Below are 27800 nucleotides of genomic sequence, written 5' to 3' on the forward strand. Positions count from 1 at the left end.
AAAGATAGAAATAAATCCTACAATCTGATACCAGTGCCTTATCTAGGATACAAAGTCACCTAAATCAAACAACAATTCTCAAAATGGAACACTCATATACATCTCATCATTTTGGCTTTTATGAATCCCATACATGCCTAACATATATATAGATCCTCTCCCATTCAACTAAAATAATTCATCAGATTCATAGAAACAAACAATAGACTTGCTAACAGAAGTATTTCATGCATATTTAATCCCTCTCCTGAAGAGAAAAGCCAGAAATAACATCTAAAAGATTGCCTTACAATCCATGTTCATTCAAACAACCCTAAATTATCCAAATGAAACCAGCAAACAAAAGAATGCACACCAGAAGACAAAGGAATTTTAGGCCTAAAACTTTGATCTATATATTCATATTCATTCCTAAAAATATTACATAACTCAGAGCAATCTCCTTAAAACTAGAAAAAGGTCCTAAATATATTTTGCCAAAGTTTCTTTATAAAATTCTTGTGATCCATTTTCTAATAGTTCAAGTATCCATTTATAACATTATGGATGCATACAAGCTTCAGACAAACCTAAGAAAATTTTGTTACAAATCACAATTTTCTCCAAGAAACAGTTACAAGTCATTTTCGGTATCAATAGCCTCTTCAACTTGTTGTCCCACTGCAACATCTTCTAACTATTTGGGAACTTCTTCCTTTTGTCTAGCATATTTATCCTTCCATTCCTAGAGCACGTCATCATTCGGCAAAGAGAAGTTGACAATCTTCTTCTTCATTCCTTCTAGCCTTTTCCAAGTAACCCTTAATTGCCAAATTTTTGTTTCTATGAAACTTTAATGTGATTTCACCTTTTCAATCTTTTCAATTGTTTTGACAAATAAGGATGTGTCATCAGTGTTAATGATTTCATTAACCCTTTTGGACAAGTTGTGATCCAGCTCTTCTAGCCATGTTTTCTCCTCTTTCAACTAAATTGGACCAACAAAACCTCTTGGAAACATCTCATACTTGTGATCAGAATATTATTTTCATATAGTTGGGCCTTTCTTTTTACACTCACCCTTTCTTCTGAGAGTATATTCATCTCTCTTATGAATTCACTAGTGGACCTGAGATTGTCATTTCCCTCTGCATCTGCATGGGATGAACACATGAGCTCTAATTCCTTACCTCTGGGCATCCACTTATTAAAAATTGGTTCCAAGGTGGTTTCATCCTCTCTTAATTTAGTCAGAATATTCATAATCCCCTTCATAGAAATGTGAAGGACAAAGGGCCTAACTAAATCAACATACTTCAAAATTGTAGCTTTTACCTTTTCCTCATATTTGCTTGCAAACAGGGCTTGAGCCTATTTCAATTTCTCCAACTCATGTTGGACAGTTTCAGCTGACTGGAAACCAGAAAGCATAAGAGAAGGTCAACATTCTATGATAGGACTTGTAGGTGGAGGTCTTGCTGGAGAAGAGGTTATCATAAGAGTGGAAGATTCACCTTGATGGTGCTGACCTGCCAACTAACTCTGAAGTCTAGCAATAATACTACCTTTGTTGGCCACTCCTTCTTTGGCCTCATTGTAAGCCTTTAAGATTGTTTCCAATTTTAATTGGAGATTGACCTTTTCTTTTGCCTCCTTTTCTGCCACTGCTACATTGAACTTTATAGTTTCCAATACTGTGCTTGCAGCTTCCACCACTCCTGTATCTTGGACTCTTTTTACAATCATGCCTCCTAGGAGACTAGAATCTGATACATCTTTTCTCCTTTTACTTTCATCATTCTTCAATGACCACATGACTAAAGCAGCATTATCTCTGCCGAAGGTCACTCCTTCAATGGGTTTAGTTTCCTTTCTAACTACTTCAAGTACCAGAGCATCAACTATATCCCACTCAGGGAGGATCAAAACACCAGCCTTTGATACCATCTCTCTTCCCTTTTCAAGGGTAATGGTCTTGAACTCTTCAATAATCTCTTATTTCACCTCTTCCTCTACCTAAGTTACATCTTTGTGAGGTTGCTCACTCTTCCTTTGTTCACATTTGGCTTTGAATTGTTCCATGTTTTTCTTCCATTCAAAATGCATGAAGGCCCCTGTTGTAACAAAGTTGAAACAGAGCATGAAGAAAAGGAGGTGCATTGTGATGAAGAAGAGGGAAAGGATAAGGACACTGATACTGAAATGGAGCCAAACAAGGATGAGAACTATGGTGAAGGGGAGGAAGGGGGTAATTCTTAGAACCCTCACTCTAACCCTAAGGGTTTGAAAAGCAAGAATGGGGCTCTGAATCCTAAGGAGGGTGATAACCCTAATGTTAAGGAGACTGAACAGAGCAAGGAATCTGTGGATACCATCCTAGACACCACCCGCAACTGCACCCTTGAATTCTTCAATTTCTAGAAATGGGTTGTTGAAAACATCACCAACATGCAGGGTAAGCAAAGGGAGCTAGAAGATAAGATAAATAAGCTGATTAAGATGTCTGACTCTGGGAAACAGAACGAGGATATGGAAAATAGTGAAATGGAGGAGGAAATGGAGATGGAGGACTGGCTGGAGAAAGATCTGATAAAAGGCAACCTAAAACATTTGGAGGATTTTATTAAAACTATGAAAGAATAGGTGGAGGAGGACAAAGACAATGTCAACACCCGGATTGCTCATAATGAGAAAGCATTGAAAAGCCTTATGAACCACAACCTCCATGTCCTTAAAGTTTCTTCCTAGAATATGAATGCGCTGGTGGATCATCAAGAAAAGAAAAACTAGGAGAAGAACCTGGTAATTATAGAAGATGCTCCAACTTCTAGCCCAACCCACCAGAACCCTATGTGCAAAACTAGGTAGACTACTGCTAAGAAGGACATGAAAATGAAAGAGAGTTAGATTGGACAAGAAAACAATGACTTGAGGGAAGCAGCAAAGGAAATGATGCTCTTGGTGCAAAATGCTAAGGAAACTATGAAGAGTTTTTAATTTTCTTGTAATGTTGGGCTTGGGGTCAATTTCTTGTTGGCCTCTTGCTGTCCTTTCCTTTGTTGCTGGTCTTTTACAGCTGTCTTGTTTTGTTTCCTTCTTGAATATCTTTTGAATGTAATTGGGTTTCGGGTCCCTTAAAACCTATTTTTACTTAATCAAAAACAAAGTTACTATCAGCCAGGAACTCCTCACTGGCTTGCTTGACAGTAAGGTCTAACTCTTTACCCTGGACCTCACCAACCATCAAGTTCATTTCAGCACTAGGTGGCTATTCTGGCATCCCCTCTTGTGTCCCCTCATATGTGTAGGCAGTCTCCCTGAGACTCCCTATTTGTAACAACTGTTCAGCCACTGCCTGCTCATCTCCTATGTGGATAGGGGACTAAGATGGAGAATATTGAGGCTCATTTGTTTTCCCTTCCTTCCCTACCCTTTTCCTTTTAGGGGATTCTTAGATGTCAATGACATCCTCAATCACTCTTTTCCCTCTTGAAGTGGAAGGCTCATCGGTCACTGACATCATCACACTGTATCTTGATTTCTTATGCATTACTTAATCACCTGGTGGGATAGCCTTAGCAAAGGAAGGATTAGTTAGAACCAATTTAACCCTGTCAGGATCATTTCTCATTAAAGCCTCCCTTTGTTCTTTCAAATTTTGCATGAGGTCTTCAAAATAAAGAACCAAGAATTTAATTTTCTCCTCAAAGGGATTGAAAGGCTATCAAATTGATGAATGAAGTCAAGAGCCCTTTTATATGCAACCCACTTCTCTTTCCTCAGTTCTTTCTCATCCAAACTGACTTCATTCCTAATTAGATTTTCAAGGAAATGAAATTGGTGAGGCCTACCTTTACAAACTTCTCTCTTCCTAAACATGATGTTGAAAAACTCTTTAGGGTCTGTACATCTTGAAATGGCAGTTGACAATCTATATGGTTTAAGGAATTCTTCAAAATACTTCCAGCCACCTTTAGTGATCACAAAATGATGTGCCATGGTAATAGTTGATAAAATGGTCCCTTTACCCCTATTTGTCATCTCTACCTCTTGTACACCTGCAATTTGCCTTAAGACTTCAACAATTCCTATCTTCAGTGGGACTTGATAAGGCAATAAATATGGAGTGCCTCTAAAACCATATACTCTGAAAAACTATAGAAACAGGGTACAAATACATATCTCCCCAATTATGAACAATCTTGATACCTTTTGCAAACTCCTTGGGCTTGAGGAATCCCAACAGAGCCTTAGGAATCCTAGGTTTTTCTCTGCATAAACAAAATCTAATCTTAGATGCAAAGCATCTATCAAACTTTAGATAGCTATCATCCTCTCTATCCCAAGACAAAACAGTAGTCCAAATTTCAACAGGCATCTCTTCCTTATCTTTCACCTTGACCAAATCCATTTCTTTTGAAAAATAATCAGCACCCTTGAACAAAAACATGTGCATTAGAAGAGAATACCATCCAAAAGGCCTATCCACCTTACCATTTTTTATCCCTACTAGCCCTGCATGAATTACATCAGTAAGGTATGGCAAATAATCAAATCTTATCGCCAGAGAGGGATTTAGAATTTGTGCAATCATTAGCATGTAATGGGTTGGCATGTTTTTCTCAGCATCTTCTCGAAAAATTTGACACAGGGCCCACTACATACCCTTAGCTCTTAGAGTAAACAAATTCAGGGAGAAGGGTTCCATTGTACTAGGGCCTACAACTATTAACCCTCCTATTTTAACAAAGAAATGTTTCAATGGGCCACTCCTAAGGTGATCCCTTTTTGCATCATAAGCCTAGGCCAGTGATTAAAAATCAATAGGTTCTCACAAATTTGAAGCTTCACTGAGCTTGAACACACTCTTGAATTCATCATCTTTAATTTCAATCAGGGCTGATCCTTTCACATTCCTGATACATCTAGCTATAGGGTCATAATTTTGGGCAATCAAAGTCAACAAATCTATATCCATGAATACACCAGGGACTACAAGCTTCCTCACATCCAATTCACATATGCTATTTAAAGGTGCAAGGGAATGTCTCTGACCAAAACCAACCTTGAATAATCCTAAACCTGACATCCCTATTTGTGGATCCCTTAACCAATTGCCTTTGTCATATAGGCCAACCCCTATTCTCAAACGAGGGTTCTTTGGTACAAATTCTTTAGCCTTGGCCCTGACATTGGTAGACATAGTTAACTATTCTATAAAATCATCACAAATATTCCTATCTTGGTAATTTACTTTTCATTTTAATTCCCTTCTTGGCACCATCCTATTAAAACAACTATATCAATTGAGATTTGCACAAAAACTCTAATGAAACAATTCACACAGCAACATCGATTCTCAAACTATAATTAGCGAGAAAAAGCACAAAAAACCTGGTTATTCGCCTGAAGAAACTCGCTCTGCACCAACTCCTCTGCAACAAACTTGTTGATATGGTACCAATATTCAATTGATGTGGACCTTAATATGGAAAGTTGGCATTGAATTGAGAAATTACTCCTGCATGCTTTGGCCATCACCTTAGAATTGAATTCATAAAAATCAAATTCAAAACAGGCTCCAACGAACCACAAGTTCTCTGACTCTTTCTCTGTTTTAGTCATTTCACCATTTCATAGAGTTTAAAACCCCTACACTTTTCTTTCACAAAGCAACAACGATCATTGGATCTCGAAAACTTGCACTGCTTTTACTCCTTCTGGTCTTTCTATGTTAGGGACTGGCCCTACCTTTATTTGGCCATTTCGTTAACACTAAACCATGTGCACTTTTACCTCACGAAACATTGCCGACCACTAGATCATCATTTAATTGCTCATTCTTTACCTCCTGTAGTGACCACCAATCTTCTTAACTAATGATGCTTAACCATGATAACTCAATGATGAATGGATAGTACCAAATAGGTACTGAGAGGGGGGGTGAATAGTACAGACAAAAGCCTCAATCTTAAATCAGTTTGTCAAATCACACTGTGCTTAGGCAGACAAATGGTAATACCGGTTCTCAAACAAAGTACAACTGGCAAAATCCAGAATAACTGAGACAAGCATAAACTTGTTGACAGTTATCTTTTCATACAATCTAATACTTCATTCCATTTCACCCTAGTGCATGAGCAGGTAATCTATCATAAAAGATATATACATACATATAAACAACTAGATCCACATGATTCACCGCTTCATAGAAAACAACATAGCATCACATGAAAAAGATATCACTTATGACACACATAATTTTCACATGGAAACCCAACTAGGAAAAACCACGGTGGGGATGAATACCCACAAGTTGTTTTGAACTCTTTAGAAGTCTGCTCTGTTAGGAGCCTTGTCTAGTTAAGGACTAATACAATAGGTTCTGTTAGGAACGAATCCTATTAGGGATCACCTGGTTAAGGGTTAAACCCTGTTAAAGGTTACCTTGTTAGAGGATTTCAAGAACTCAATGGTTTTGAGTCACCTTGTTAAAGGATTTATAGTAAGCTGGTTAAAGCTACCCTGTTAAGGGATTTCCCAACTGTTGAAGTGGTTAGAGATCAACAAGTATTACAATGATCTGGTAGTAGCACTCAATGCCAATGCAGATCTGCTTTAGCTCCTCTTCACCTTTTGCACTGACACTCTGTAGGTATCACTTCTCTCTTCTAGTCTGGCAAGAATCATGTATCTCTTCTCTTGGATACACACACACAACTTTTGCCAACAACCTCAGAAAGAAACACAACATCGACCTTATAGGAAATAGATAGGTTGGTAGCTTAAACCCTAAAACCTAAACCTGTTAGGTTAAGCAATTCAAATGGTTCAATCTTGATCATTAAGCACATTGCATTAAATGCAACAGTCTTGAACCAATCTCAAGACATTCTCCATCATTCATTTTCTACTGATTTCATGGTGGTTGATAACCCATCACATGTTATCACCATTTACAAACTTCGCACATTCCTGAGGTAGATAGGGACAATCTCCTTCATGTAAGATCCTTCATGCAAACAAGGCTGACATGGCAATATGATATGATCTTCTTTACAATGCTAACTCATCACACAAAGTCACCGATTGAGTCACACAGGCTTGAGGCACTTCAACCAAAAACCTTGAAGTTGAGACTACCATCAGTGGTCATACAAAGCTTCCATGTGCCGGTTCCCATAACTACATGTCGGTTCACCTTAAGCAAACACAACGCTTCACTTTGCCACAAATACCGGTTCATAGTTTTATACCAGTTCTCACATATATCAGTTCTCTCCTCTTCATCATATTGACATCAATGACAACATACAATGTCATCATGTCTTCATACCGGTTCACATAATGCCAACAATCTCCCCCTTTGGGATTGATTGCAATATACAAAGATATCTCTCCACTTCACATCTTCTCTCTCAATTTCTGTAGATATCTTCTCCACTTCTCTTCTTCTCCCCCTTTGACAACAATGCTAAAGTGGAGGCACGAGCTTCCCTATTCCATTATGCTACTCCCCTGAGGAGTAGCATCCTTCAACACATCAATCCAAAAAAAAAATTGACTATGCAATACCTGACTGATGTGGAGCATATACCTTTAGTTTACTTCCTGAAGGGGCAACACCCCTAATTCACCTCTTAAGTACATAAATGTAGCCTTTAGGAGAGGCTTGGTGAATATGTCTGCTAACTGCTACTTATTGGAAACATGTTCCAGTGTAATGTCTTTTTTTTGAACCTTTTTCCTCAAGAAATGATACTTAAGCTCAAAGTGCTTGGTTCTAGAATGCAAAACCGAATTCTTGGAGATGTTAATTGCACTAGTATTGTCACAAAATATACTTACTAGTTCAGATACAGGAATTTTGAAGCCATTTAATACATGCTTCATCCAAATTGTCTGAGTGCAGTTCATGAAAGCTGCAACATACTCTGCTTCCGTTGTAGACTAAGAGCTACAACTCTGCTTCTTACTCATCCATGAGACCAGTCTACCACCGAGAAATAATGCACCACCGGTTGTGCTCTTCTGGTCATCTACATTACTAGCCCAATCAGCATCTATGAACACTTTCAAGTTAAAATCATTATTGTATGGATACCATAGCCCATAGTCAATAGTTCCCTTCAGATATCTAAGAATCCGCTTGACTGCTACCAAATGGGATTCTCGTGGACTTTTCTGGAACCTTGTAGTAATGCCAACTGCATGCACAATATTTGGTCTACTATGCACTACATAATGCAACTTACCAATCATTGATCGGTATTCCTTCTCATCAACCAATGCTGAGTCATCCTCTTTGGATAGTTTACAAATGGTCGCCATTGATGTACCAACCGGTTTGCTATCTTCCATGCCAAAGGTCTTCAACACCTCTTTGACATACTTGGATGGAGTGATAAAGATTCCATCTTTCATCTATTGGATCTGCAGTCCAATGAAGAACTTAATCTCCCCTATGAGTGACATCTCAAACTCTTTCTTCATCTCATCTACAAACTCATGACTCATCTTGTCATCTCCACCAAAGATAATGTCATCAACAAATACCTCACAGATTAGGATCTGATCTCCTTCAGACTTCAAGTAGATATTGCTATCTTCACTTGTGCTCTCAAATCCAATCTTCACAAGATGGGAGTGCAGGCATTCATACCATGCTCTAGGTGCCTTCTTTAGACCATATAAGGCTTTATGTAGCCTACACACCATGTCACTGTCAAGGAAAACCCATCTGGTTTCTCTGTATACACTTCCTCTTCAAGTATACCATTTAGGAATGCAGATTTTACATCGATTTGATATACTTTGAATCCTTTAAAAGCTACATATGCAAGAAGCATACAAACTCCTTCCAATCTGGCTACAAGAGCAAAGGTTTCTCCATAGTCTTCTCCTTCTTCTTGGGCATATCCTTTGCACACCAGTCTAGCTTTGTTTCTAATCACTGTGCCATCCTCATTCAGCTTATTTCTAGAAACCCATTTGGTACCAATGACATTTTTATGCTTCGGTCTGGGTACCAAAGACCATGTACCATTTTTCTCTATCTGGTCAAGTTCCTCTTCCATTTCCTTGATCCAATCTTCATCTTTATGTGCCTCTTTGAATGATTTAGGCTCAAATTCAGAGATCATACATGAGTTTTCTCTGATCTTCCTTCTTGTAAGAATTCTTGCATCCTTATCTCCTATGATCTTCTTAGGATCATGATTCAGCTTGACATACCAAGGAATGGTCTTGATAGATTCCTCTTGATTTTCTTCTTCATCCTCATCTCCATCAATATCAGCATCTACATCTACCGATGTAGGAACACTATTACTGGTACTTGGTTGACTGACAACCAGTTCCTAGAAGGTTACAATCAGTTCATTTACCACTTGCTCACTGTCGGTTTCCTCAGTTTTCTTAGAGGTTTCATCAACTCTTACATTGATGCTTTCCATAATTCTCTGAGTCCTATTGTTGAAACACTTGAGAGCTTTTCTCTTGGTGGAATACCCTAGGAATATTCCCTCATTACATTTCGCATCAAATTTGCTCTGGTGTTGGCTCCTCTTGAAGTAACATTTGCTACCAAACACTCTAAAGTAGCTAACCATAGGTGTCTTACCGGTCCAATACTCATAAGGAGTTTTATCCTTACCTTTCTTAATGAGTACCTAGTTCATTGTGTAGACTATAGTGCTCACCACTTCTCTCAAAAAGGTGTGAGTACCTGGTTCTAGCCACTTCAACCATAGTCTGGTTATTCCTCTCTGCTAGGCCATTCTATTGTGGAGTCCAGGGGGCAGACAAATGCCTATTGATGCCATGTTCTTCACAGTACCTATTGAATTCACCGGAAGTGAATTCTCCTCCTTGATCAGTTCTTAGGCACTTGATCCTTTTACCACTTTCCTTCTCCACTAATGCTCTAAAAGATTTGAACTTTATAAAAGCTTCAGACTTATATTTCAAGAATGTGACCCACATCATTCTTGAGCAGTCATCAATGAGAATCATGAAGTACCTATCACCCTACACACTCCTAGTTTTTATAGGACCACACAAATTAGTATGCACAAGATCAAGCAAATTGTCAATAGTGAAAGGTTTACCTTTAAAGGTTGAGGAAGACATTTTCCCCAATTGACACTCTCTGAACAAGGTATTATCTGGTTTGCTTAGCACTAGCAACCCTCTAACTGCCTTGATCTTACTGGCCTTCACAATATTATCAAAGTTTACATGGCAGAGTCTCCTATGCCATATCTAGCTATCATCAAATTTAGCAATAAGGCATGTACTTATATTTGCATTCAGCTGAAATAGATTACCTTTGGTCTACATGCCAGTGGCCACTAATTCACCACTCTTTCCTTTGATTCTACAAAATCCATTCTTGAATTCTAGAGTGAGACCACTATCATTCAGCTGGGCAACACTCAGAAGGTTGTGTCTGAGACCATCAATCCAATACACATTGTCAGCACTACTCTTTCCATTCAGAGAGATGGACCCTCTACCTTTGACCATATATGGTGCATTATTACCAAAGTGAACCACACCACCATCATACTCTTCCAAGGATGGAAACTTTCTCTGATCACCAGTCATGTGGTGAGAGCAACCACTGTCAATAATCCACTCATTGGAATTGTTAAACTGGGAGACAAGAGCCTTCTTGTCTAACACATCTTCCTTGACAGCAACAAACACAATATATTCATTTTCTTCATCTTCTGATTCCTCATCTGTGACACCTTCATCAACTGCCACAAAACAATTTCTCCGATTTTCTCCTTTGAATTTCTTGAACCTTTCTGGTTTGTCCTTGTTGTCGCCATTAGGACAATTTACAACTATATGTCCTATACAGTTGTAAGAAAAGCATTTCAAAGGGAGCTTACCTCTATATTTGTTGGTTCCTTTAGGGAGTTTCCTGGCAAGAAAAGCTTCAAATGCCATCAGAATCTTTTCATCATCCATTTCTCTGCTCTATCTTGGTTCACCACTGGTGCTAGCTTCTTTTCCTTTTCTGGATGGTACAGTAGAAGCTTTAAAAGTTGATTCAGTCTTTTGAACACTGCCATCAAAACTATTTAGCTCATAGCCTGTCAACTTTGCAATGATGGAGTCTAGGGATAACTTAGTCTTGTCTATTGATCACAACCCCTGAATAGCAACAACCCTTATTGCATAGACCAGTAATAAGGATCTTAGGACTTTGCTTACCATAGTGGAATATTTCATTTTACCACCTGCACTCTTAATATCTCCAACAACAGTTTTGATTCTTATTCCATAATGTTGAATGGTCTCACCTTCGACCATCAACATGTCTTCAAACTTCCCTCTAAGGGTTTCTTCCTTAGCTTGTTTTACATGATCATCACCGCCATAGATATTTTCAAGAGTATCCCATACCTCTTTGGGATTTACCTTATCTTGGACATCAATGAACTCAGTGTCAGATAAACTACTAATTAGGGCTTCCATGACTTGCCCATTCTCCTGCATCTCTCTCTTTTGATCATCAGTGAGAGTACCAGTAGGGGCAACATAGGCATTCTCAACATAGCTCTAGCATTGAGCACCTATGCTTCTAATGTATATCTTGATTTTGTCTTTCTATATACTGAGATTTTCTTTGTTGAACTTTGGACCTTCCCTCTTCATCATTAGACTAGGATCTTTACTTCAAGTGGTTAAGCTTATAACACAAAGGATCTGGAGGACTCTCTGATACCAATTGATAACTCAATGATGAATGGATAGTACCAAACAGGTACTGGGAGGGGGGGTGAATTAGTACAGACAAAAGCCTCAATCTTAAACCAGTTTGTCAGTAGACATTGTGCTTAGGCAGCCAAACAATAATATCGGTTCTCAAAGAAAGTACAATAGGCAAAACCCAGAATAACTGAGACAAGCATAAACTGGTTGACACTTATCTTTTCATACAATCTAATACTTCATTCCATTTCACCCTAGTGCATGAGAAGGTAATCCATTATAAAAGATATATATATAAATATATAAATATAAACAGCTAGATCAAAATGATTCACCGCTTGACAAAAAACAACATAGCATCACATGAAAAAGACATCACATATGACACACATATTTTTCACATGGAAACCCAACTGGGAAAAACCACAGTGGGGATGAATACCCACAAGCTATTTTGAACTCTTTAGAAGTCTGTTATGTTAGGAGCCTTGTCTAGTTAAGGACTAATACAATAGGTTCTATTAGGAACTGATCCTATTAGGGATCACCCGGTTAAGGGATGGCTAGAATACCCGGTTAAGGGTTAAACCCTGTTAAAGGTTACCTTGTTAGAGGATTTCAAGAACTCAATGGTTTTGAGTCACCCTATTAAAGGATTTATAGTAAGCAGGTTAAAGCTACCCTGTTAAGGGATTTCCCAACTGTTGAAGTGGTTAGAGATCAACAGGTATTACAATGATCTGGTAGTAGTAATCAATGCCAATGCAAATCCTCTTTAGCTCATCTTCACATTCTGCACTTACACTCTACAGGTATCAATTCTCTCTTCTAGTCTAGCAAGAATCACATATCTCTTCTCTTGGAGACACACACACACATTTTGCCAACAACCTCAGAAAGAAACACAACATCGACCTTATAGGAAATAGATAGGTCGATAGCTTAAACCCTAAACCCTAAACCTATTAGGTTAAGAAATTCAAACGTTTCAATCTTGATCATTGAGCATATTGCATTAAATGCAACAGTCTTGAACCAATCTCAAGACGTTCTCCATCATTCATTTTCCACCGATTTCATGGCGGCTGATAACCCATCACATGTTATCACCGTTTACAGACTTCGCACATTCCTGAGGTAAATAGGGACAATCTCCTTCATGCAAGATCCTTCACGCGCACAAGGCTAACATGGCAACATAATCTGTTCTTCATTACAATGCTAACTCATCACACAAAGTCACCAATTGAGTCACAAAGGCTTGAGGCACTTCAACTAGAAACCTTGAAGTTGAGACTACCAACTAGTAGTCATACAAAGCTTCCATGTGTCAGTTCCCATAACCACATGTCGGTTCACCTTAAGTAAACACACCGCTTCACTTTGGCACAAATATCGGTTCACAGGGTTATACCGGTTCTCACACATACCAGTTCTTGGTAACATACCGGCTCTTACATATACCGGTTCTCTTCTCTTCAACATATTGACATCAATGACAACATAAAATGTCATCATGTCTTCATACCAGTTCACATAATGCCAACAAACCATGACGGCTAGTGGTTTTCACCATTTTGCAGAAACTAAACTATAGGCATCTTCAAGCTATGAAACAATAACAACAGTTGGATCGACCACAAGATGAACACCATTTAACATGCTTTAGACCTTCCAAGTGGGCCCTTTAACTCAAAGACCACTGGCTTTATTGCATCACCGATTAACATACGCCATGTGGCAGTCGACTATGTGCTCAAGAAGTTCCACCAAGTTCCTTTTTGAAACCACCACGTGTTCTACTTCACCATTCTCAACATAACTGTCGGTTGAACCAAGGAAGGCCCTCAACTACCCTTTGGAGCCACGTGTATTTGACAAGTCACTAATTCATTACATGGAACAACCCATCTAACCTGCCATGTTAGTTGTTGTGTGATTTGCACATCATTTTGCTATTTCACGAACATTAATATCCGCTTGACTTTAGGCTGCAAATCCATGACAACCGTCCAATTAAATCCTACTTAATCGACCTTTAAAACTTTATGACCTGCCTGTCCTTTGGGCCCACTAACCCTTTCTCTATTTCATAGAGCTTAAACCTCAGACCACTTATCTTCGCAAAGCAGCAATAGCTATTGGATCTCGACAACTTTCTCATCTATTACCTTTGCTCTGATCACCTATGTCAGGCACTCCACCTTTTTGCAACTTCACGAAAGGTAAACAACGGGTAACTTTAGGCCACGAGTCAACGAGAGCCGTTGATCTTTCCTGAGTTGATCGTCCTTTAACCAATTACCTTACTCACCTTTGGGACCCGCCAAGTCTTTCACTATTTCATAAAGACTAAATCACGTGCACTTTGGGCTAGTGAATCAACGTGAGTCATTGGATTTAAAACAAGATGCAGTCCTTTAATATGATGGTCAATCCATCTGGTCGGGGCCCCCAAGCCTTTTCACCATTTCATGAACATTAACTTGCTAGCATCTTTGCCTAGTGAAACAATGACAATCGTAAGATTAACAATGAGTTGCATACTATTTAAGGAGCCCAACAAACATTAGAGCAAGACATAGGCAAAGGCATAAATTTTAAAATATTAGAAAAGCTACCTAGGGAAAAACCTATGGGGGAACACTTATAATGATAAATCGACCCTTCTTTAAGTGGAAAAAGTAATGCATAAATAGAACATAAGGGTTTTTTTCAAACATAGGAAAGGCTAAACTTCAAAAAACCTTAAACCCTCATCTGACCCAAGAAACTCATGGGTAACAGGGCCATGCTAAAACACATTTTTTGTAGATTTCTAGCCAACTATGGGACAAGAACACTCAATTTTAAAATAGTGATAACATTGGCTCTAACTGGGGATGGTTGATTGCAAGATCAACACAAGAATTCAGAAACTCTCTGGAGAACACACCAAACACAAGCCTTAAAAACAACAACAAAAACAAACCTAAGTATGTATAGACTAGGACCTACTGTGCATGGACATTGAGAGAACTAATGCTTCGGGAATTGTCCATGCACTGGAAATTCCCATACCCCATCATTCATATTCTGCAAAAAAATATGAATCCTTTCCATTAATATCACAAACCACAGAGGGGCCTATCCATAGTGACTCAAATTTTTTGTGTTTTCCCTTATCTTGTCCTTTTGCATTCTATCGAAGAACCACATCACCAATTTGAAACTTTCTCAACAAGGTTCTTTTGTCAAATAGATATTTGGACTGCAATTGGATCTTCAAATTCCTCTTGTGAGCCAAATTTCTAATTTCTTCTACCTCCACCATCTGAATCATCCGGTCTTCCATAGGTTCATATAACTTCATGTCTTTAGCTTACAAGAACTTATACACTAGAAGAAGATTATTGACTGGCACTCTAGATTGTGTGCCATAAACCAATTCAAAAGGTGAAACCCCAATTGCTCTCTTGACAGTAACTTTGTCAGCCCATAGAGCTAATTTTAACTTTTGGTCCCAAGACCTTTTATTTTCCTCCAGAATTTTCTTAATAATGTTCAAGAGGCTCTTATTACTTGATTCAGCTTGCCCATTACCCTGAGGATGATAGGGTGAAGAGTAGGACATAACTATTCCATGGCTAATGCAAAATTCAACAAACTCTTCTGACTTGAAGCTCATGGCATTATCCATCACTAGTTTTATAGGGACTCTGAATCTAGTTATGACATTATCCATCAGGAAGTCAATAACAACCTTACTCGTGGCTCTCCTAGTGGGTATAGCTTCAATCCATTTGGTAAAATAATCAGTAGATACTATAATCCACCTATGACCTCTCCCTAATTTCTCAACGATTTCTCCAATAAAATCAATGCCCCACTAGACAAAAGGGGCTTCCACTGTAATTGGGTTGAGGGGTAAAGCTCCCTCATACTTCAATTTTGATGAAAACTTCTGGCACAGGTCACATCTTGGGACATGTTCATGGGCATCTTTAAACAAAGTAGGCCAATAATATCCAACCTCAACTATCTTACCAGCAGTTGTCTTGGTGAAGTAGTGACCTCCACACACTCCATCATGCATTTTAGTTAACACTCTTTTAGCCTGTGATTTATCCAAACACATTAGCAATGCCTCATCTCTATTCTACCAAAATAGATCACCTTGAATGAGGACATGCTTTTGTAACTTCAACTTCAATGTTCTTTTCTGGTTATGGGTCATCCCTTCTGAAAATGTTGCATCCCTTAAAAAATGTATTATCTCCGAGTACCATGGCTTTGTCTTAATACTGGTGACCAGGATATTCTCAACTTCAACATTATTCACTTAAACATAAAGAAGGTTTGATTCAGCCATCATCTTAGCAAGGCCTAAACCTCTCACCAATTTAGTGATCTTAATCTCTAAATCAAACTCCTGGATTCTGGTTATCCATCTGCATCTTTTACCAGTGACCTCAAACTGGGATAGAATATCTTTTACAGCCGCATGTGGGATGTAGGCAATAACTTATGAATTTACAAGATATGGCCTAAATTCTTTAACAACCTTGACCAAAGCATATGCTTGCTTCTCCATAATTTCATACTTTAACTCTGCAGCCTGTAAAGATTTGCTATAAAAAGCTATAGGATGTTCATATCCTTCATTATCCTTTTGTAGAAGAACCGCAACCACTATGTGATATGAAGCAAAAGAAAATAGAGAGAAAGGCTTACTGTAGTTAGGGGACTTCAACACTGGTGCCTCCTGAATAGCCTTTTGAATTTCATCAAAAGCCTTTGAAGCTTCTTCATCCCAGCAAAATTTTGTATCCTTCTTAAGCAGTTTAACAATGGGCTTGACTATCTTTGCAAAATTTCCAATAAATCTTCTAACAAAATTTACTTTACCCAAAAAAGATTGGATATCTTTAACACTCTTTGGCTCAGGTACATTTTTTATGGCTTCAATTCTTTTAGGGTCTATTCTAACCCCTTCTTTAGAGGCAATATGCATGAGCAGCTTCCCTTCAGTGACAACAAAATGGCACTTTTTTGGATTTAAGGATACACCAAATTCCAGAGCTTTACTAAAAACCTATTCTAGGTGTCCACAGTGGTCATCCGCCCTTTTAGCGAAACATGTCAAATCATCTTGATATACTACCATGATAATATTGATGAATTCCTTGAAAGCTACATCCATTGCCCTCTGAAAAGTAGCTCCAACATTTTTCAAACCAAAAGGCATTCTGACATACACATATGTTCCCCAAGGGGTGGTGAAAGTAGTTTTGAATTGTTCGGATTCTTTTACTAACACCTGGTTATACCCTTAGAACCCATCCATCATAGACAATAGATCATAACTAGTTACTCTTTGCAACATTGCTTCCATATTAGGAGAAGAGTAATTATCTTTCAAAGAAGCAACTTTTAGGTTCCTAAAATCAACACAGAGTCTTATGTCCCCATTCTTCTTTCTAATCGAGACCAAATTTGAGACCCATGATGAATGCCTTATAGGCTTAATGATTCCCCCTTCCCTTAACTTGGTTAATTCTTGCTGCATTTTAGATTCCAACAGGGGGTTGATAGGTCTTTGTTTTTGTCTAAAGGCTTAGCATCTGGAAGCAAAGGGATTTCACGCTGAAATAGATCCTGTCTATATGCCTTTAGATCTTCATAAGACCAAGCAAAAACATGCTTATATTTCTTCAATAAATTAATAAGGTTTACTCTGACATGAGGAGGCAAATTTTTTCCAATATACACCAACTTAGGGGATGATTTTGTCCCCAAGTTTACCTCCTCTAGTTCATCTAACTTAGTGGTTGATTGCTGGTATAGATGATTGTCACTATAACTAAACATACCTTCCAGGTCTACCAACCCTTTAGGTATTTCATTAGTTTCTAACTGAACTAGGTCATTTCCAAACAGAGTTTCTCTATTTTCAACCACTTCTACCAAGGCATTGCAATCAATTTTTTTTCCATCATAGTCATCAATGCATTGTATAAATCTGAGAATATCTTCATCATCAACAAACACTTGTCAATTATATACATTGTCAGGAATGGCAGGCCTAGCTTTTGTCTCAACTGTGGATATACCGGTTAGTGTTGCATCATCATTCTTTAATGCAACATTTGCTAAGAAATCGGCCATGATATTCTTTGACCTCTCTATCCAATTTATAGAGAATGCACTAAAATGCTCAATCACATCCCATACTACATGTTTATATCTTTTCAGTCTGTCATTCTTAGATGCATACTTAGCTCTAACTTGAGAAACAACCAGTTCTGAGTCTCCTAACACTTTTAACAACTGAATGCCATGCCTTTTTGCATCTTCAAGTCCTAATAACAAGGCTTCATATTCAATAGTGTTATTTCTACACTGAAAGGCTAATAGAAAGGAATATTTGAAGGTTATACCTAAAGGGGACACAAAAAGAACTCCTGCTCCAGATCCTTCTTTAGAGAAAGATCCATCAAAATACATGTGCCACAAATCATGCTATTGAGATTCCAATTCAGTTACAATAGAGTCAATATTCTTCAATTGAGGTAAAATTGGTTGTATTCTAAAACTGTCAAGATCCACACCAATCATATAGTTGAGCATACTAGGATCTACTTTCTCAATTACCCTAGGGGCATGTGGTTCTCTATACAATTTGACTTGGTTTCCATTAATTGGGATAGTAGCATATGATATATCCAATTGAACATTTCCACCTACTGCTACAACCCACTGTCTGGACAACAACATGCCATAGTGAGGTTTAGTGTCAGTTACAATGACATCCATCTTGTATGTTGCTTCAGGGAATGCTGCTATTTTTACTTCAACATCTTTCATTGTACCTATCACTGGCACTTCTCTATTATCTATAGCATAACACTTCCCATATACTGTACTTACTGACAATCCTAATTCTTTCATGACACCAGAAGGCATTACATTTGCAGCTACACCAGAATCTATCATACAGTTTTTAATTAACCAGTTATTCACTAACAAAGTAACATAAAAAGGATAAACCTGTGAAGGTTCTTGTGTAATAGTTGTTCCAACATATACCTCTAGGGTTTGCAATTCATGATCCTTTTCACCTTCCATTGAACCTGAAGGCAAAGCTATGTTACTATTAGATATCTTAGAAAATAAAGATAAAGCGGCTTCTCTATGTTGCTTTATTTTCATTAACTCTATCAATGGGACAGTGACCTCCATCTGGGTAAGAGCTTGAGTCATATCAAATGTGGAATTATTAATTAATTCAATATTAGCCTTAAATTTCTCTATCTTAGGCTGACTTGCCTTCTTTATTGTAGCAATTCCTTGTATATCACCAGTAGCATTATTATCCATACCTTTGGCCATATCTTTTAATTGGTCATTCCCTTTTTGGCTATCTTGGGGCAAGGTGGCTTTACTTGCTGCTTTCTTTTGGGATACCTCTTTTATAAACATTGAACCAAGTTCACCTTGATCCCCATCCTTCTTAGTACTTTTCAAATTGTAATTGTGCTTGGCTTTGCCTATGGCAACCTTAGTGAAATTTCTTACTTCTTCATCACTAGGTCTTCTAAGACAAACTTCTTCATCTTCAATTGTTACCACATTCAAAGTGGGATGCCAATCAAGTGATAACTATCCTTGGTAAGACCTTCTACTATTCAGCACATCACATTCACTAAGTTCACTTTGTAATGACTCATCATCACTTTCTATAATAGTTTCAAACATATTTATATCAGGCTCAACCTCTTGTCTCATGGATTCTTCAAGGGCTTGAGCTACAACACATTGATGAGGAGAATGTGGCCCATCACAAGCCATGCACCAAGGAGTATCTCCACATTATGAACATTTCCTACTTTTAAAGGATCTAGGGTGTCTTGGTTCTGAGTATTTTTTGGCTTCTCATTTTGAGGTTTGCCATCCTTCCAAGTAGTGTTGTAAGGTATATCATGCAACCTAGGAGGTCTATCTTGCCAATTGTAATGAGGCTTATCATTTTTACTCACCTTGGCAATAAGATCTTTCATGGCAGTCCCTAATTTCTCTATTTTGTCTTCTTGTTTAGCAACTTTATTGGGTTGCTATTTTGATTCTTGCCACATCCTACCATCAGTTATTCTCCCTACTTTCCTAGATGCTTTTCTATTACTCTCTACATTGATGGCAATTCTAAATGCATCCCTCTGACTATGCAGTTTGTTATCCCTCAGAATATAGGCCATTTTAGAATCAAAGGAATTGTAATAAGTATTTAGACACATATTATCATCTAACCTCATTACCTGATATAGCCTTTGCATTGCTTTCTGAAATCTGGCATTGCAATCTGTGACAATTTCATTATCAGACTTTCTAATATTATTGAACTCCTTGAGCATAAAGCTCACATTTGTCTTGTCACCATATTGTTCTTGAAAGCAATTTTTTAAAATATTCCCAAGACCCAATACTATTCATAGGGAGACCTCTATACCAATCACTTGCATCATCTACTAAGGATTGTACAAACAATTTCATGATGACATCTTCATCTATTATTTCATAGTCATTAATTAAGTCACCAAAATATTTTAAGTGCTCTTCTGCACTTATTGCATTGGTTGCCAACAAATTTATGGAGTCTGTCCCTTAATTCTATAGGAACATGGTTGGGATACCCTAGAATTCCTTCAAAGAAGAGTTGTCTGTATAGTTCTAAATTAATGGGTCTTCTCTAGAATTGATTAGCAACAAGATTATTTCCCATGTTCATTCTTACATTAGGGCCATGAGTTGGAGGGATTTCGTTACCTTGGTTATTAACAGGGGCTATATTAACTAGGACAGTATTCACTGGCAAAAGCTGACTTAATTTTGACTGGAGGGAGTGAAGCTTGCTGAGGAATAGGTTTATTCAGGTCTGCTGAGGGAAAACTTATAGGAGGAGCTTTTAGATAATTAATCTTTCTTTTAACTTCTTGATTTTTTGCTTCTAATTGAGCCTTTTCCAATTCCATTTGCAAGTCCTCTTTCTCTTTCCTCATCCTCTCCATCTCTCTTTCATGTGTGGATAGCATGTGAGATATCTCCACTGTAGTCTTAGATCTAGACCCTCCTTCCATGCACTTCTGCTTCCCCTTATCTACATTATTTATAACAGGTTGTGGGTCACTAAGTACTTCCCTATTCGATTGCACAACAAATTTGTAAGGAGGGTTGGTCTTAGGAACTAGAATTTCTCTAATGACTAGACCTTCATCCTCACTCTTGGCCTTCTCTTGGGTAAATAACTCAAGATCAACTATCTGTCTTAAAAGTCTGTCCCTCTCCATCAATTTTTCTTTTACCTCTCTTTCTTTATCTGCTTCCTTTTGTGTTCTTAAGGAAATTAAATGATGGACTCTTCTATTTAGGACTTCAATTTCTTTGGATACCTTATCTTCATCAGGGAAAATTTCTTCAGAGTTTGACACATTGAATTGGTCAATATCAATTAAATTGATGTTTCCATCGATTGTCCTAGGTACATAATCTCTCTTAATGTTTGAAGTATTCTTGTCCTTCCTGAAAAAACTAGCATGGGAGATCCCCTGATTTAGAAATTGGACATCTTCAATATTCCCAAACAAACCAGAATGGAAGCCTAAAATATCATACTCAAATTTGCGGGAAGAAGAATTTGAATTTGCATAGACGGGTCTCTTAGATGACTTACCCATATTGATGCTCTTCTATACCCAAGCTTCATTAGATGGCTCATGTACAACTGACCTTTTCTGGCCTCTTTGTGCCTGTTTAGGTAATCCCTCTTGCAACATCTCATGAGCATGCTTTCTCATGAAAGACCTAGTGTTCCTTCCTCTCTGCATTATACTTGTTTTCTTAAAAGAGATTCACTTATTTAAAAGGACTGGTTATACTTGTCAGAGTTACCACCCACAAAGACTATGGGAAATAAGAAAACAAGATTTAAATAGTATACTTGCCAATTTTTAAAACAAAAATCATGAAGATTTTCAAAGAGAGAGATAACACAAATTAGAGATCAGGCAATTTTCCACAACACAAATATCCAAACAACTTCTGAACTAATTCAAGCTCCAATCTAAAACATAGATACACACTATGACTCTCCCTAGCAGAGTCACCACTTTTGTTAGTCTCAAATTTTGATTTCCCTTCTATCCTTCCTGTAAGCAATAAATCAACTCTGTCTACATATGAAAAGATCAAGGAAATGGAACTCAAGAGTAACATATAACAAGGTTTGGAAACCTTCTACACTTTGAACTTATCCAATGTTCACGTGGGTATACCTTATGTGAATAATTTCACACTTTAAAATTGAGATCCACAGTAAACTAGTGCTAAAAAACCTGTGGACTTCATCACCTCATTGAAACTGAAACACTAAAAGAAAAACTTGTATTCAATTCAGTACTGATCTTCAAGAAAAGATAGAAAGAAATCCTACAATCTGATACCAGTTCCTTATCCATGATACAAAGTCACCTAAATCAAACAATAATTCTCAAAATGGAACACTCATATACATCTCATCATTTTGGATTTTATGAATCCCATACATGCCTAACATATATATAGATCCTCTCCCATTCAACTAAAATAATTCATTAGATTCATAACAACAAACAATAGACTTGTTGACAAAAGTATTTCATGCACATTTAATCCCTATTGAAGAGAAAAGCCAGAAATAACATCTACAAGATTTCCTTACAATCCATGTTCATTTGAACAACCCTAAATTATCCAAATGAAACCAGGAAACTAAAGAATGGACTCTAGAAGACAAAGGAATTTTAGGCCTAAAACTTTGATCTATATATTCATATTCATTCCTGAAAATATTACATAACTCAGAGCAATCTCCTTAAAACCAGAAAAAGGTCCTAAATATATTTTGCTAGAGTTTCTTTACAAAATTCTTGTGATCCCTTTTCTAATAGTCCGGGTATCCATTTATAACATTATGGATGCATAAAAGCTTCAGACAAACCTAAGAAAAGTTTGTTACAAATCACAATTTTCTCCAAGAAACAGTTACAAGTCCTTTTCGGTATCAACGACCTCTTCAACTTGTTGTCCCATTGCAACATCTTCTAAATGTTTGGGAACTTCTTCCTTTTGTCTGGCATATTTATCATTCCATTCCTGGAACACATCATCATTCGGCCAAGAGAAGTTGACAATCTTTTTCTTCATTCCTTCCAGCCTTTTCCAAGTAACCCTTAATTGCCCAATTTCTATTTCTATGAAACTATAATATGATTTCACCTTTTCAATCTCTTCAATTGTTTTGACAAATAAGGATGTGTCATCAGTGTTAATGATTTCACTAACCCTTTTGGACAAGTTGTGATCCAGTTCTTCTAGCCATGTTTTCTCCTCTTTCAACTGAATTGGACCAACAAAACCTCCTGGAAACATCTCATACTTGTGATCAGAATATTCTTTTCTATATAGTTGGGCCTTTCTTTTTACACCTACCCTTTCTTTTGAGATTATATTCATCTCTCTTATGAATTTACTAGTGGACATGCGATTGTCATTTGCCTCTGCATCTGCATGGGATGAACACATGAGCTCTAATTCCTTACCTCTGGGCATCCACTTATTAAAAATTGGTTCCAAGGTGGTTTCATCCTCTCTTAATTCAGTCAAAATATTCAAAATCCTCTTCATAGAAATGTGAATGACAGAGGGCCTAACTAAATCAGGAAACTTCAAAATTGAAGCTTTTACCTTTTCCTCATTATTGCTTGCAAACAGGGCTTGAGCCTGCTTTAACTTCTCCAACTCATGTTGTACAGTTTCAACTGATTGGAAACCAGAAGGCATAGGAGAAGGAGGATATTCTATGATAGAACTTGTAGGTGGAGGTCTTGTTGGAGAAGAGGTTATCATAAGAGTGGAAGATTCACCTTGATGGTGCTAACCTACCAACTGACTTTGAAGTCTAGCAATAATATTGTCTCTGTTGGCTACTCCTTCTTTGGCCTCATTGTAAGCCTTTAAGATTGTTTCCAATTTTAATTGGAGATTGGCCTTTTCTTTTGCCTCCTTTTTTGCCACTGCTACATTGAACTTTGTAGTTTCCAAGACTGTGCTTGCAGCTTCCACCACTCTTGTATCTTGGACTCTTTTTACAATCATGCCTCCTAGGAGACTAGAATCTAATACATCTTTTCTCCTTTTACTTTCATCTTTCTTCAGTGACCACATGACTTAAGCAACATTATCTTTGTTGAAGGTCACTCCTTCCATGGGTTTAGTTTCCTTTCTAACTACTTTAAGTACCAGAGCATCAACTATATCCCACTTAGGGAGGATCAAAACACCAGCCTTTGATACCATCTCTCTTCCCTTTTTAGGGGTAATGGTCTTGAACTCTTCAATCATGTCTTGTTTCACCTCTTCCTCTACCTGAGTTACATCTCTTTGAGGCTACTCACTCTTCCTTTGTTCACATTTGGCTTTGAATTGTTCCATGTTTTGCTTCCATAAAAACTACATGAAGGCCCCTGTTGTAACAAAGTTACGATCAGCCAAGAACTCCTCACTAACTTGCTTGACAGTAAGGTCTAACTCTTTACCCTGGAGCTCACCATCTATCAAGTTCATTTCAGCACTAGGTGGCTCTTCTGGCATCCCCTCTTGTGTCTCCTCATATCTGTAGCCAATCTCCCCAAGACTCCCTAATTGTAACAACTATTCGGCCAATGCCTTCTCATCTCCTATGTGGATAGGGGATTGAGATGGAGAATACTGAGGCTCAATTGTCTACACTTCCTTCCCTACCCTTTTCCTTTTAGGGGAGTCTTGGATGTCAATGACATCCTCAATTGCTCTTTTTCCTCTTGAAGTGGAAGGCTCACCGGTCACTGGCATCATCACACTGTATCTTGAATTCTTGTGCATTACATAATCACCTAGTGGGATAGCCTTAGCAAAGGCAGGATTAGCTAGAACCAATTTAATCCTATTAGGATCATTTCTTATTATAGCCTCCCTCTTTTCTTTCAAATTTTGCATGAGGTCTTCAAAATAAAGAACCAAGAATTTAATTTTCTCCTCAAAGGGATTGAAACTAGAAAGAGGGTCATAATTACTATCAAATTGATGAATGAAGTCAAGAGCCCTTTTATATGCAACCCACTTCTCTTTCCTCAATTCTTGCTCATCCAAACTGAATTGATTCCTATTTAGATCTTCAGGGAAATGAAATTGGTGAGGCCTACCTTTACAAACTGCTCTCTTCCTAAACATGCCGTTGAAAAAGTCTTCAGGGTCTACACATCTTGAAATGGTAGTTGACAACCTATATGGTTTAAGGAATTCTTCAAAATACTTCCAACCATCTTTAGTGATCTCAAAATTATGTGCCATGGTAATAGTTGGGAAAATGGTCCCTTTACCCCTATTTGTCAGTTCTGCCTCTTGTACACCTCCAATTTGCCTAAAGACTTCAGCAATTCCTATCTTCAGTTGGACTTGATAAGGCAATAAATATGGAGTGTCTCTGAAACCATATACTTAGAAAACTATAGAAATAGGGTACAAATACATATCTCCCCAATTATGAACAATCTTGATACCTTCTGCAAACTCCTTGGGCCTGAGGAATTCGAGGAGAGCCTCAGGAATCCTAGGGTTTTCTATGCATAAAAGAAATCTAATCTTAGATGCAAAGCATCTGTCAAACTTTAGATAGCTAGCATCCTCTCTATCCCAGGACAAAACAATACTCCAAAGTTTAATAGGCATCTCTTCCTTATCTTTCACCTTGACCAAATCTATTTCTTTTGTAAAATAATTAGCACCCTTGAACAAAAACATGTGCATTAGAAGAGAATACCATCCAAATGGCTTGTCCACCTTACCATTTTTTATCCCTACTAGCCCTGCATGAATTGCATTAGTAAGGTATGGCACATAATCAAATGTTATTGCGAGAGAGGGGTTTAGAATTTGTCCAATCATCAGCATGTAATGGGTTGGCATGTTTTTCTCAGCATCTTCTCCAAAAATCTGACACAGTGCCCAATACATACCCTTAGCTCTTAGAGTAAATAGATTCAGGGAGAAGGGTTCCATTATATTGGGGCCTACAACTATTAACCCTCCTATTTTAACAAAGAACTCTTTCAATGGGCCACTCCTAAGGTGATCCCTTTATGCATCATAAACTTGGGCCAGTGATTAAAAATCAATAGGTTCTAACAAATTTAAAGCATCACTGAGATTGAACACATTCCTGAATTCATCATCTTTAATTTCAATCAGGGCTGATCCTTTCACATTCCTGACACATCTAGCTATAGGGTCATAATTTTGGGCAATCAGAGTCAACAAATCTATATCCATGAATACACCAGGGACTACAAGCTTCCCCACATCCAATTCCCATATGCTATTTAAAGGGGCAAAGGAATGTCTCTGACCAAAACCAACCTTGAATAATCCTAAACCTAACATCCCTATTTATGGATCCCTTAACCAATTTCCTTTTTCATATAGGCCATCCCCTATTCTCAAATGAGGGTTCTTTGGTACCAATCCTTTAGCCTTGGCCCCAGTATTGGTAGACATAGTTAACTGTTCCAGAAAATCATCACAAATATTCCTATCCTGGTAATTTACTTTTCCTATTAATTCCCTTCTTGGCTCCATCCCATTAAAACAAATATATCAATTGAGATTTGCACAAAAACTCTAATGAAAAAATTCACACAGCAACACCAATTCTCAGATTGCAATTAGCAAGAAAAAGCACAAAAAACCTAGTTATTCTCTTGAAGAAACTCGTTCTGCACCAGCTCCTCTACAACAAACTTGTCGATATGGTACCAATATTCAATTGATATGGACCTTAATACAGAAAGTTGGCATTGAATTAATAAATTACTCCCACATGCTTCGGCCATCACCTCATAATTGAATTCATAAAAATTGAATTCAAAATAGGCTCCAACGGACCACATTTTCTCAGAGTTTTTCTCTATTTTAGTTGTTTCACCATTTCATAGAGTTTAAAACCCCCGCACTTTTCTTTTGCGAAGCAACGACGATCATTGGATCTCGGGAACTTGCACTACTTTTACTCCTTCTGGTGTTTCTTGTTAGTGACGGGCTCTACCTTCTTTTCAGGATTTCGTGAACATTAAACCATGTGAACTTTTACCTCACGAAACAACGTCGGCCACTAGATCATTATTTACTTGCTCGGTCTTTACCTCCTGCAATGACCGCCGATCTTCTTAACTAACCATGCTTAACCATGATGGCTAACAGTTTTTTCCATTTTGCAGAGACTAAACTGCAGGTATCTTTGGGCTACAAAACAATGACAACTATTGGATTGACCACAAGATGAACACCATTTAACACGCTTTAGACCTTCCAAGTGGGCCCTTTAAATTGGAGACCACTGGCTTTATTGCATCACCAGTTAACAAACACCATGTGGCAGTCGGCTATTTGCTCAGGAAGTTCCACCGGCTTCCATTATGAAACCGCCACGTGTTCTACTTCACCATTCTCAACATAACTGCTAGTTGAACCAAGGCAGGCCCTAAACTACCCTTCAGAGCCATGTGTATTTGACAAGTCACTAATTCATTACATGGAACAACCTATCTGTCCTGCCATGTCAGCCGTCGTGTGATTGCCACATCATTTTGCTATTTTGTGAACATTAATCTCCACTTAACTTTAGGCTATGAATCCATGACAACCATCCAATTAAATCCTACTTAATCAGCCTTTAAAACTTTATGACCTGCCTGTCCTTTGGGCCCACCGACCCTTTCGCTATTTCGCAAAGCTTAAACCTCAGGTCACTTATCTTTGCAAAGCAGCGACAGCCCTTGGATCTTGGCAACTTGCTCATCTATTACCTTTGTTGTGATCACCTCTGTCGAGCCCTCCACCTTTTCACAACTTTGTGAAAGGTAAATAATGGGTAACTTTAGGCTGCGAATCAACGTGAGTCGTTGATCTTTCCTGAGCTGATCGTCCTTTAACCAATTATCTTACTCGCCTCTGGGACCCGCCAAGTCTTTCTCTATTTTGCAAAGACT

Source organism: Cryptomeria japonica, chromosome 7 (genome assembly GCF_030272615.1).
Source record: "Cryptomeria japonica chromosome 7, Sugi_1.0, whole genome shotgun sequence".
Lineage (NCBI taxonomy): Eukaryota > Viridiplantae > Streptophyta > Pinopsida > Cupressales > Cupressaceae > Cryptomeria > Cryptomeria japonica.